The 12,593-nt window shown below is 37.8% G+C and overlaps 1 pseudogene; it reads right to left on the bottom strand.

The window, feature by feature from the left end:
* Positions 1–11,193: 11,193 nt before the first annotated feature.
* Positions 11,194–12,047, bottom strand: LOC122151908 (annotated as a pseudogene).
* Between the last annotated feature and the right edge of the window lie 546 nt (positions 12,048–12,593).

Here is a 12,593-nt window from a genome sequence, read left to right as displayed (position 1 = left end):
TTGACTGCTAACCAGAAGGATGGTGATTCAAACCCACCAGCCACTCCTCGGAAGGAAGATGGGGCAATCTACTTCCATAGTGATACTGCCTTGGAAACCCGAGGAGGGGTCACTATGAGTCAGGTCCGACTCCATGGCACATAACAACAACAACAACAACAACTCTCTGGGAGTTCCTGAGTGGTGTAAAGGATTCATGTGTTTGGCTGCTAAATGGAAGGTTAGAGATTTGAGTCCACCCAGAGGTACCTTGGAAAAAAAAGCCTGGTAATCTACTTCTGAAAAATCAGCCACTGGAAACTCTGTGGAGTAGGAGAAGAGGAAGATGGCATTGCACCTATAACCACACATTTGTTCCCTTGAGCAACATAACTCCTGAATAACTAGGCATAGCAGATAGAAAAAATGATACTGGAATTATAAGCAACTAAGGAGAAGCTAAACTATCAGATTTAGTGAAGGCAGAGAAAAAGAACAGATAAAACAACTGAGAAAAATAAACTAACTTGCCTAGCCAGTAGAGAAGGAAAGACAGAGGAGAGGACTCATTAAAAATGCAAAAGAGGTTGGCAAAGGGAAGGAGGAAAAAAATATATCACAGAACCCACAGAGGCATTGGAAACACAGAACACCCACATGGGGAGTTTTTAGCAGTGACCTTGGGAGAGGAATAACTAGATAATCTTACTGGGAAACAGACCAAGACCTGCCCCCCCATTGACTTGGGCTGCCATAGAGTCCAGAAAGGAGTGGGAGAAAGGGAGAAATTCCCTCTGAGTAAGAGGAGTCCCAGAGCATGTTAAGAGCAGTGGGCTAGGGTTCAACTCTTTCACAACCCCCTTTTAGCAAAGAGTGGACTGGGGTACTGGAGTTTTGTGCCTTTTCAATCCAAGTGAAAAGTAGTGGCCCTCTACCCAATGGGGTCTTTGTCAGTTTTGAACCACAGATTCAAAAGGACATCATCATTAGTAGATAGCTCAGGAAGACACAAACTATACTGCCTGTCATGACATAGCTGTACTATTTCTCTCAAATACAGAAAATAGAGACTTGTTACTGGCAACATTTTTTTTTTTCCTCTTCTCCCTTGCCTCATCCAACTGAAAGAATACATTAAACTACCACCAGGCAACAAGAGTTATTACACTGAACACCTCATCCAATAGGTAACACCAATAATTCCTGTGCCACAGAAACAACAACAAATGGTGGATAACACCTGCTCATCCCAACTTCAAATTCCCTTCATGATGAACAGAGACCTGTACCCATAACCCCACCTATGATTTCACCAACATAGAGCTGGAGAACAACCCAATACAACTGAGTTAATAACCAAAAAAGTACACGTGCTCCACACTTTCAGATATAGTAAAATCTAAAATCAGGATGAAACAAATCACTACATAACTTAACAATTAAAGTAAACATTTCAAAATGTCTAGGAAACAAACAAACAAACAAATCCAAACTCACTGCCATCAAGTTGTTTCTAACTCATAGAGACCCCTCATTAGATTTCTGAGGTGGGATCTCTATGGAAATAGATTGCCCAATCTTCCTTCTGAGAAGTGGTTGGTGGTTTTGAACCATGAGCCTTCTGGTTAGCAGTCAAATGCCTTAGGCACTACACCAGCAGAGCTCCCAGACAATGTCAAATCAAACAAACAAACAAAGAAACAAAACAAAACAAAATGACAGGAGAAGGCAATAGAAATAAAAGCCCAGGCTAAAGAATTATCTATCATGGAAGAAGACCAAGCAATAGAACTATCTGAGAGGGAATTCAGAAGGTATATAGAGAGAACTCTCCAAGAGCTTAAAGAAACCACAAAAAAAATCAGTAAGAAGACAGATAATACCCTGGAAGAATCCAGAAAAAACATTCAAAAACTAAATCCCAAGATAAATATGTAATTAGAACCTATACAAAAACAGCAATTAGAAAGTCAGAAAATGAACACTAAAATTACAGAGTTAGACAACACAGTGGAATGACAAAAGAGTAGACTAGAACTGGCTGAAAAACACATTTCCTAACTAGAAGATAAATCCTGTGACCCATACCTCACCCCATACACAAAAACAAACTCAAGTTGGATCAAAAACTTAAATGTAAAACACAAAACTATAAAGTTCATCAAAGATAAAATGGGGCAAATCTAAGGGCCCTAATTTATGGCATAAATAGACTATCAAGTATAACCCCAAACACACAGGCAGTGGAGGAGAAGCTAGATGACTGTGACATTTTAAAAATTAAATTCTTATGCACATCAAAAGATTTCTCCAAAAAGGTAAAAAGAGAACCTATACATTGGGAAAACTATTTGGTAGTGCCTAAGGTATTTGACTGCTAACCAGAAGTCTGGTGGTTCACACCCACCAGCCACTCCTCAGAAGAAAGATGGTGCAAACCATTTCCATAGTGATACCACCTCAGAAACCCAAAGAGGGATCGCTATCAGGTGGATCCAACTCTATGGCAGTAAGTAGTTATGACATATCTGACAAAGAACTCATCTCCAAAATTTATAGAAAACTTCAACACCTCAACACCAAAAAGACAAACAATTCAATTTAAAAATGGGCAAGGGACATGAGCAGACACTTCACTAAAGAACGTACAGTGGTGGCCAACAAACACATGATGAAATGCTCACAATCATTAGCCATTTGTTGTTGTTATATGCCGTCGAGTCGGCCCAGACCCATAGCGACCCCTCCTTGGGTTTCCGAGGCGGTATCACTATGGAAGTAGGATTGCCCAACCTTCCTTCCGAGGAGTGGCTGGTGGATTTGAACAGCCAGCCGTCTGATTAGCAGTCAAGTGCCTTAGGCACTATGCTACCAGAGCTCCTTTACTAGCCATTAGAGAGATTCAAATCAAAACAACAATGAGATATCAGCTCACCCCAGAAATAATAGCAAAGTTCAACAAGACAGAAAATAACAAACTCTGCTGAGGTTGCGGAGAGATTGAAACTCTCATACACTGCTAGTGGGACTGCAACCATTGTGGAAAATGGTATGGCATGTCCTTAAAAAACTGAAAATAGAAATATCATTTGATCCGGCAATTCCATTACTAGGAATATATCCTAAAGAGGTGAGAGACAGGACACAAACAGACATATGCACATCCATGTTCATTGCAGCACAATTCACTATAGCAAAGAGATGGAAGCAACCTAATTGTCCATCAACAGACGAATGGATTACCAAACTATGGTACATTCACACAATGGAATACTATGCTACATTAAAGAAAAATGAAGAATACATGAATCATCCTCACAACATGGGTGAATTTGGAGGACTTTATGCTGAGTGAAATACATCAATCACAGAAGGACAAATATTGTATTAGCCAATTATTGTAAAACTTCAAGGAAAGGTTTACTTAGGGAAGAAAACTCACTTTGTAGGTTACTGGGGATAGGAGGGAAGGAGAGGGAAGATTTCAGACTAGTTGGGGGTCACATGCTGATTTGGATGAGAGGAGTGATGATGGTATGGAGAGAGTCTGTGACCAGGATGACAACATTGGGAATAGGAAGGACACTGAAATGTGCACAGAGAAAACAGAGGCAAATAGTATATGAAAGCAATGCTTTGCCACTAACACCAAATATCAGGCTACAGATAAATGCATAGACAAGTGAGAAGAGCAGGTGGGGGTTGGCAATTGGGAATATACCTAGACCAAGGATAGATGTAGCTGAAGATAATCTTACATATGCAGTTGTGCTACAAAACTATCCACACATACTACAGAAGCCAAAGAAGACAGAGTTGGCATAACCTCTCAGAAACAACCACACACCTTGAGAGAAAGAATCATTGGGCCTGCTGACTTGGGACCATAGTTGTGGAGGACACCGAGCTCAATTGGCATAACACAGTACATAAAAATCTTATTCTACAACATAATTTGGTGTGTAGCGACTGGGGTCTTACAAGCTTTTGAGTGGCCATCTAAGATACAACTACTGGTCTCCTCTCATCTGAAGCAAAGAAGAGTGAAGAAAATGAAAGATATCTGGAAATAATTGGTCCAAAGATATGATGGACCCCAAGACCAGAAGAACTAGATGGTGCCCAACTACCAATGCCAACCTCTTGGAAAGGGATCAAACCTGGAGATCCTGGAGAGAGTGGGAGGAAAAATGTGGAACAAAATTCAAAAACACAAAAATGTCCAGAATTACTGGTCAGATAGAGTTTGGTGGAAACCCCCAAGACTACAGCCCTGGGTTAACCTTTGGGCCTAGAATTGGAGTCACTCCCACAGATTGGCTCCCAATCCAACAGTAGAAAGACCTACATGCAGAACACCTATCCCATGGCAATGCACCCACCTATACTAGGGAGATACACCCCTTAGCGCAATCGGCCATGGTGCACCAGAGTGACAGCATTCACATAGAGGGAAAGCTGGACAGACAGGAGTGTAGAATTAAGAAGGGCACATAGAGAGGGGCACAGGGATGGGAGGGGAGAAGAGTTTGTTGGGGATGATAATAGGGGGATAAAATCAAATGTACATGAACTGTTGAATGTAAGACAAATTTTGCTCTGTAAATTTGCACCCAAAGTGACTCAACAGAACATAACAACAACAACAAATATGTATACACACACACACACACACATATATATGTTTTTGTATATATATATATATATGGGAGGGAGCTCTAGTGGCATAGTGACTAAGGCATCTGACTGCTAACCAGAAGGCTGATGGTTCAAACCCACCAGCCACTCCCCAGAAGGAAGGTTGGGAAATCTACTTCTGTAGTGATATGGCCTCGGAAACACAAGGAGGGGTCGCTATGAGTCAGACCTGACTCAACGGCAGTGGGTATATATATATATATTTTTTTTTTTTTTCTTTTTTTTTAATGAAAACTCTGTAGGGTATAGTTCTACTCTGACACACATGGGGTCACCATGAGTCAGAGTCAGCTTGATAGCAACTAGTTATTGGTTTAGCAACTCTCAGAGGATAGTATTATTACTTACATTTTACCAATGAGTAAACTGAAGATGAGAGGGTCAATTGTTATAGAGCACATTCAGGCAAGTCTTTCAAGCTCAATGTTTACCATCAATGATTGTTCAGGTTTCTACATGAGATTTCCCTTCTTTTTAAGTCAGTCCATAATTCCTTTGGAATTATTTCACTTTATAGTGATTTTTATAACTCAGGATACGTTCACAAAAATAATTTTTTATAAATGCATTTACTTACTGAAACTATATTTACTGAACATCTGTGATATGCCAGGCTCTATATCAGATGCTGAGGAATCATAGTCATTCCATTTCTACCTGTGATTTGTCTGCGTTCTGGTGAGGAAGCCAGGATGCAGTGAGATGTGGTAAGTGCTGTGAGGTCCCTGCATGGGAAGCTAGCCCAGTCAGGTAGGCAATCCCAGCAATACGTAGGAGCACCAATGCTTCAAGGACACCAATTTCCAGTTTCCATATTGGAAATTCTGAACAAGCTCCTGAATACTCTTGGACCTCACACTTCTGCTTCTTACCCTATAGTCCATTATTTGCTCAGCAAACTATAGCTTCCTTTCCTGAGGATAGAAAGAATAGTGGCCTAGACATCAATGAGCCAACTTTGTGGTTTGACATGAAAGCTTCTCTCTGTTTCCCTGGCCTTGATTTCCTGAATAACTTCAGGCTGCTTATTTAACCTTCCCTTTAGCTAACTATTTGCACAACACAGGTAATAGCTACCTTATGTTCTGCTATACTCACTACCATTGAGTCGATTCCAACTCTCAGTGACCACCTTTGGGTTCTCAAGGCAGTAAATCTTAATGGAAGTTGATTGACCCATCTTCCTTCTGGTTGGCAGTCAACTGCCTTAGGCTCTGTTCTGCCAGAGTTCCAACATTCTACTATAGGGCTTAATTAATGTTTATAAAATCTTTGAAAATATAGCATTAAAGCTACTAAAAAAATGAAAATTATCATTATTATTAATACTATTATCGTCATTATCTATTTCACATAGACTCCCAGGCAATTTCCAAGAAGTGAATTATGATGATTCTTCAGGCCTAGCCCCTGGTGTTTTGAGCTTGATTCCTTGATCTAAGAGTCTGATATTAATTACAGGCACAGCAATTGAAATAAGTTCTTCTTTTCTCTAAAAAAGAAAAAAAAATTATCCCCTCTGTCCCCCTCCCCCACCCCTTGACTCTATTTCTGCTGCTAGTAACTCAATCTTTCTCCACTCCTCACAATCAGATCTGTATGTACACAAAATATGTAGAAACTCTTGGTAGCCAACAGACTATTGACCAACTGCTCTGGGCAGCCCTGGCAACTCATCCCTTGAGTGTATAAAGCAGAGACCAAAGAACGTGAGTCATATATATTTGAATTCAGAGTGAATGAGCCCATTTTTGTTTAACAATTGAAGCAGAGCCTGTTACATAAAGCTATTGGGAAAGGGAAGAATTTAATCACATAAACTTAATTTTGAATAGTTACTTAGAAGTTGATTACTGAGTAATTATTTGAATTATTTAAATCAGTTGTTTCTGAAAGACTGTTAAATGTTGACTAAAATGAAGCTAATTTAAATATTGAAATATTTCATTTTTAGTGATGCATTTTCCTGTACTAAGAACAAGTTGTCTTCCTTTTTTCTTTTTGGACAGTCCTTACATCTTCTTCATAATCATCTAAAATTCTTCATCTCTAGAAAATCTCCCTAGTCTGTGATATTCTTACCCTGAATATGATATCTGGTCTGTATAATTTAATTATGTAATTATATCTCCCACTGTTTTTCTTTTGCAACTTTTTTAGATTGTATATACTTTCTTTCTCTAATGAAATGAACCAGCCTCTTGGGGATTATAAAATTGGCACTCTTTCCTTACCATGTCCAAGCTCCTGTTGCTTCCATTTTTGCCCTTTCCTTCTTTTCAATCTGCCCTCTACCCAGGAGCTAATTAAAAAAAAAAAAAAATCATTTACTGTATCACTCCTTTTTATTTTCAAAAACCCTCAGTAGCTTGTCATTATACTAAGAATAAAATCAAAATTCCTGACCTTGACCTGCAAGACCCTACATATTCTAGCCTCTGCTTGGTTCTGCAAGATCATCCCAGACCACTTTTCCAATTACATGTGATGTCTAGGCACACTGGAATTTGTCCGGTTTTGTTAGCACTCTAAATTGGTTCCACACTATGATCTTTACCCATGCAGGCTGTTATGGTTTGAAGACTTTCTTCTTGCTCTTCACATGGCTAGCTCCTTTCTACCCTTAATGTTGTTCTTGTCAATTGCTGTCAAGTTGGCTGTGACTGAGGATGACCTCATGTATAACAGAATGAAATGCCCAGTCCTGTGCTATATCCATGATGGTTGGAATGTTTGAGTTCATTGTTTTGCATGTTGTGTCAGTCCATCTCACTAAAGGTTTTTCTTGTTTTTGCCAAACAGGATGTCCTTTTCTAGTGATTTCTTTTTATTGATGGTATGTCTGAAGAGAGTCAAAGTCTCACTTTCCTCACTTCTAAGAAACATGGTTTGTATTTCTTGGAAGACTGCTTGTCCATGGTTTATTCAATATTCTCAATAACACCATACTTTGAACACATCAGTTCTTCTTTTGTCTTCCTTTTTCTTTATGTAACTTCTGCATGTATACGAGGCAATTGAAAAGACCATGGCTTTAATCAGATCCATTTTAGTCATCACAGCAACATCTTTGCTTTTTCAAATTTTTAAATTGCCTTTTTGCAGCAGATTTGCTCAGTTCAACATGTCATTTGATTTCTTGTCTACTGCTGCTTGCTGCTTAGATAGACACTGATTATTGATCCAAGTAAAATGAAATTGCTGACAACTTTAATTTTTATATCCCTCCTGCATTTTTTTTTATATGCACTATGCTCTCAAGTACCTAAGGTATTTGACTATTAACCAGAAGGCTGGTGGTTCAAACCCACCAGCCACTCCTCAGAAGGAAGATTGGGCAATCTACTGCCATAGAGATACCACCTCGGAAACCCAAGAAGGGGTCACTATGAGTCAAATCGACTTGACGGCAATGAGATTGTTTTTTGTTTGGTATGCAGGATAATTTTTATATGCTCACTCAGTGATGTCAAAGAAAAGTCCCTCCTTTCTGGAATTTTCTATGATAGTACCTTGCTGTTTTCCATGTTAGCACTTAGTAGAATTTTAATTATATATTCATGTAATTTATATGAACCTCAGGTCACAATATCTATGTGCAAGAGTTGTAGCTTTAGCTTTTAAATTTGAATGCAATTTCCTTTTCTAATCTAGTTCTAGATCCCATTTAATCTGTATATTGACTGGGATATAAGCTCCAGATGCTTTAACTGAGAATCAAATAAAACAATGGCTAGAATAACTTTAATAACCTTAGTAGGTTTATTTTATTAGAAGTTCATTTTTCTGTCCTTTAAAGGTTTGAAGGTGAGTAGTTAAAGGCTGATAGTCAGTTTCATTTGTTTTTTTTTTTGTTTGTTTGTTTTGCTTTGACTCCATGTATGTCATTTCATTTTTGCTGTTGCTGTTGAGAATATACACAGCAGAACATACACAAATTCAACAATTTCTACATGTATAATTCAGAGATATTATTTACATTGTTTGAGTTGTGCAACCATTTTCATCTTCCTTTTCTGAGCTATTCTTCCCACATTAAGATAAACTCAATGGCCTTTAAGTTTCCCATCTAATCTTGTGAGTTGCTGTTGTCAATTTTATCCCATATGTAAAGATCTGAAGAAAACATAATACTCAGCACAGACATTCCTACTGGTTAAATTATTGTTTTGTTGTAAGAAGACTTCAGGGAATTATTTTAGTATAAGGTTTAAAGGTTTTCTCAAGGCAGTAGTTTCAGAGGTTCATCCAGCCTCCATGGTTCCAGAAAATCTGGGTTCTATGATTAATTTGAAATTCTGCACTTCCCCTGTTTGATCAGGATTGATAGTTTTGAAGTTTCAAGGGTCTGGGCTCTTTTAATATTGTTGCTTTTCTACTTTCAATATGAGTCTTCCATACCTGAGTCCAAGATTAAAGATTAACTGTAGTTTTCTATGATTTGTAAGAGTAGTACAAGGTTGAGGTAAAAACTAAAAAAAAAAAAAAGAGCTCTTGGGTGAAGATATTTTTTAAATGTATATATAATTTATTTTACTTTTTATTTGTTGTTGAGAATATACACAGTAGAGCATACATCAATTTAACAATTTTACATATATAACTCAACTGTATTGATTACATTCTTCAAGTTGTACAGCCATACTCATTCTCCTTTTCAAAATTGTTCCTCCCCCTTTAACATAAACTCACTGCTCCCTAAGTTTTCTCTCTAAACTTTTGAGTTGCTATTGTCTATTTTATTCATACAGCAAGTTCTTAAAAGAGAACAATGCTCAGGGCAGACATTCTTTACCTAACATTTGGTCTTACGGCTTCAGGAGATATTTCTCATTTGAGGTTTAAATATCTCTGGGCAATAGTTTCAGGGGTTCATCTAGCCTCCATGGGTCCAGGAAATCTGTATTCTATAATAATTTAAAAATATATTCTGCATTTTCCCCCTTTTGATCAGAATTTTGTTATAAAATCTTTGACAAAACATTCAGTAATGATAGCTCGTCACAATTCGGTTCCTCTGGTCTCGTGGCAAAAGTGGCAGTTGTTCAAGGAGGCAATTAGCCACACATTCCATTTCTTCCTCCATTCCTGGTTCTCCTTCTTCCTCTGTTATTCCAGATGAATAGAAACCAATTGTTGTACCTTGGATGGGTGCTTGCAAGCTTTAAGATGCCAGGCACTATACAACACTAAGAAGTAGAATAGAAGCACTAGGCACAATAATATTAGGCCAATTAACTGGGGTGTGCCATGTAACTATGACTCCAAACTTCCAAAGCAAGAAATCAAATAGTATGAGGTATTGGTTATATATAAACAACCTCAGCAGCTGCTCTTTCACTATTGTTGTTATTGCAAATATATCTATCGCACAGCTTTTGCCATTTCAACTGTATACAGGTGTCTAACTTATTAACAGCAACTGCATTGTCTGCAGGAGTCTACCCTTAATCAATATGATTTTTCCCTCAGTGTGAACCAAAATGTAGTTTCCTAAAGTAATATATCCCCCTTCCCACTTCTTCCTGGTAACTACTAAGAAACTTTGGTCTCTATACATTTGCCTGTTCTTTTCTTTTTGTAAAAGAGAGATCATACTATATTTGTCCTTTTGTAATTGACTTATGTCCCTCGATATAGTGTCTTCTAGCTCCATTCACATGGTAGCATGTATCAAGACTTCATTTCTCTTTATAGCTGAGGAATATTCCATTGTATATATGTACCATATTGTGTTTATCCATTCATCCCTTCATGGGCATTTTGGTTGTTTCAGCATTTTCACTATTGTGAAAAATGCTGTGAGGTGATGATTCTTGTGCCAAGAATCTGCTATTTATGAACAATCTTTCTAAAGGAGGAGTGGCTATAAGAGCAGATGGACATTTTGGTAAAAGATGAAGGTGTGGAAGAGAGTGAAGAAAAGGAGAAGTTAACTAAGTATATGGCAGTGTTTGAAAATTCATGTATAACTTTTCTGCCTCTTGTTTTGAATATTTGGTGAAAATATTTGAAATACTGGTAAAAAGTACATGAGTACAATATAAATAAAATGACTAAAAATCAAAAAGTACTGAGAAAATTGAAGTGTATGTGGAGTATGGGAATAAGCAGCTGACAGGAGAAATGATTATGAGCAACAAAGAGTAAGTTACAAAACTTCAGAAGAGTGTTGGGCCTATGCAATCTATGACTCATCTACAAAAGAAAAGGTAAAGATTGTGGCAGAAAGCCAATTTTTACATGTCTGGCTAGATGATTAGCATAAAAGTCAGAGATCTAATATTAATTGAGAAAAGATTAGAGTTTATTTGAGAATATTAATGCCTTGGAGAAAGTGCTGCTGAGGAAACTTGCATCAAAAAAGGTTTCATAAATTTAAGGAGGGCAGATTTGAATCTTCACAATGGACCAGATATTGCATCACTTGAGGAGTTTTGTTTTATTTTTCTTCCCCTACTGTATTATCTTTAATTATCTGCAAGAGCACTCCATTCTTGTCACCTCAAGATTATTTCACCCACTGCTCTGTTTGGCCACCAATCTCTTGTCTCTCTCTTCAGCAATGTTGAGATGGATGTCTTTTCCTCAGGTGAGAGAAATTAATATTCTGTTGCCTTTACCAATAAAATGTTTGAATGGTAGGTGGTAAAGCAATTGCCATTGACATCCACATGAACCATATCAAAACAGCCAGGATGTTTCTGTCTCTCTTAGTGACATCATTAATTGTTCCCAGGTTAGCACCTCCAGTCACTGTACAGAGGTTACTAGTGTTGAACGTGATGAAATAGGCAATCTTATCAGTTTCCAAACCAATCTGAATGTTTTCATTCACCTTGATGAGGGAATCAGGGTAGTGGATGGTGTAAACCTCAAGCATCACCACATTTTTGTACCCACAAAGATATTTCTCACTTTGTGTAACATGTACTTGGCCTCCTCTGGTGTAAGACAATGAACAGCAAGGTGATTCTAGGTGTCATAAATCAGATAGAATGTTTTCTAGTCTTGCCAATACTGAAGACATCCATAAAACAAACAACATAAGTTATATTATTTCAAACCTTGCCAAGATCTTTTTTAGTTGCTGTTGTTGTAAATAAGTCTATCATACACCTTTTGCCAGTTCAACTTTTTATAATTGTACAATTTATTGATGGCAATTAAATTAATCTTTTTGAGCTTTTCATGCAGACCTTTTCCTTGTCTCCTGTCAAGGTGTACTTAAGTCTACTCCTTAAGACAATGAAGGAGAGACATTCTTTCAGATTGTGGGGACCAGTGGATAGATGAGATCCATTCACACTGTTCAGATTGTCCTGCATCCAATTATTTGAAGCTGTATAATTCAGAAGAAGAATGTGCATCAGGATTGGAGGAAAACACATTAATAATCTGTGATATACAAATGACCAACTTTGCTTGCTGAAAGTGAAGATGACCTGAAGCACTTACTGATGAAGGTCAAAGACTACAGCCTTCAGTAGGGATTACACCTCAACATTGGGGGGAAAAAAAAAAAAAAAACCTCACAAATGGACTGGTACATCATGATAAATGGAGAAAAATTGAAGATGTCAAGGATTTCCGTTTTACTTGGATATACAAGCAATGCCAATGGAAGCATCAGTCAAGAAGTCAGATGACATATTGTACTGGGAAATCTGTTGTAAAAGAACTCTTTAAGAACTTCCCTGATATGATGAAAGAGGAGAACATATCAATTCCTGAAGTCCAACAAACCCCAAACAGGACAGACCCCCCAAAAAAATGACTGAAACATTTCATCATCAAACTCACCAAAACCAAGGACAAAGACAGAATCCTGAAAGCAGCACAGGAAAAACAAAAAGTAACATACAAATGTCAGCCAGTAAGAATAAGCTCTGATTTCTCAGCAGAGAACATGCAAG

Source organism: Orycteropus afer, unplaced genomic scaffold (assembly GCF_000298275.1).
Source record: "Orycteropus afer afer isolate SDZICR_OR568_19922 unplaced genomic scaffold, OryAfe1.0 scaffold00872, whole genome shotgun sequence".
Lineage (NCBI taxonomy): Eukaryota > Metazoa > Chordata > Mammalia > Tubulidentata > Orycteropodidae > Orycteropus > Orycteropus afer.
The sequence above is the reverse complement of the archived record's forward strand: the minus strand, read 5'-3'. Positions and strand labels throughout refer to the sequence as shown.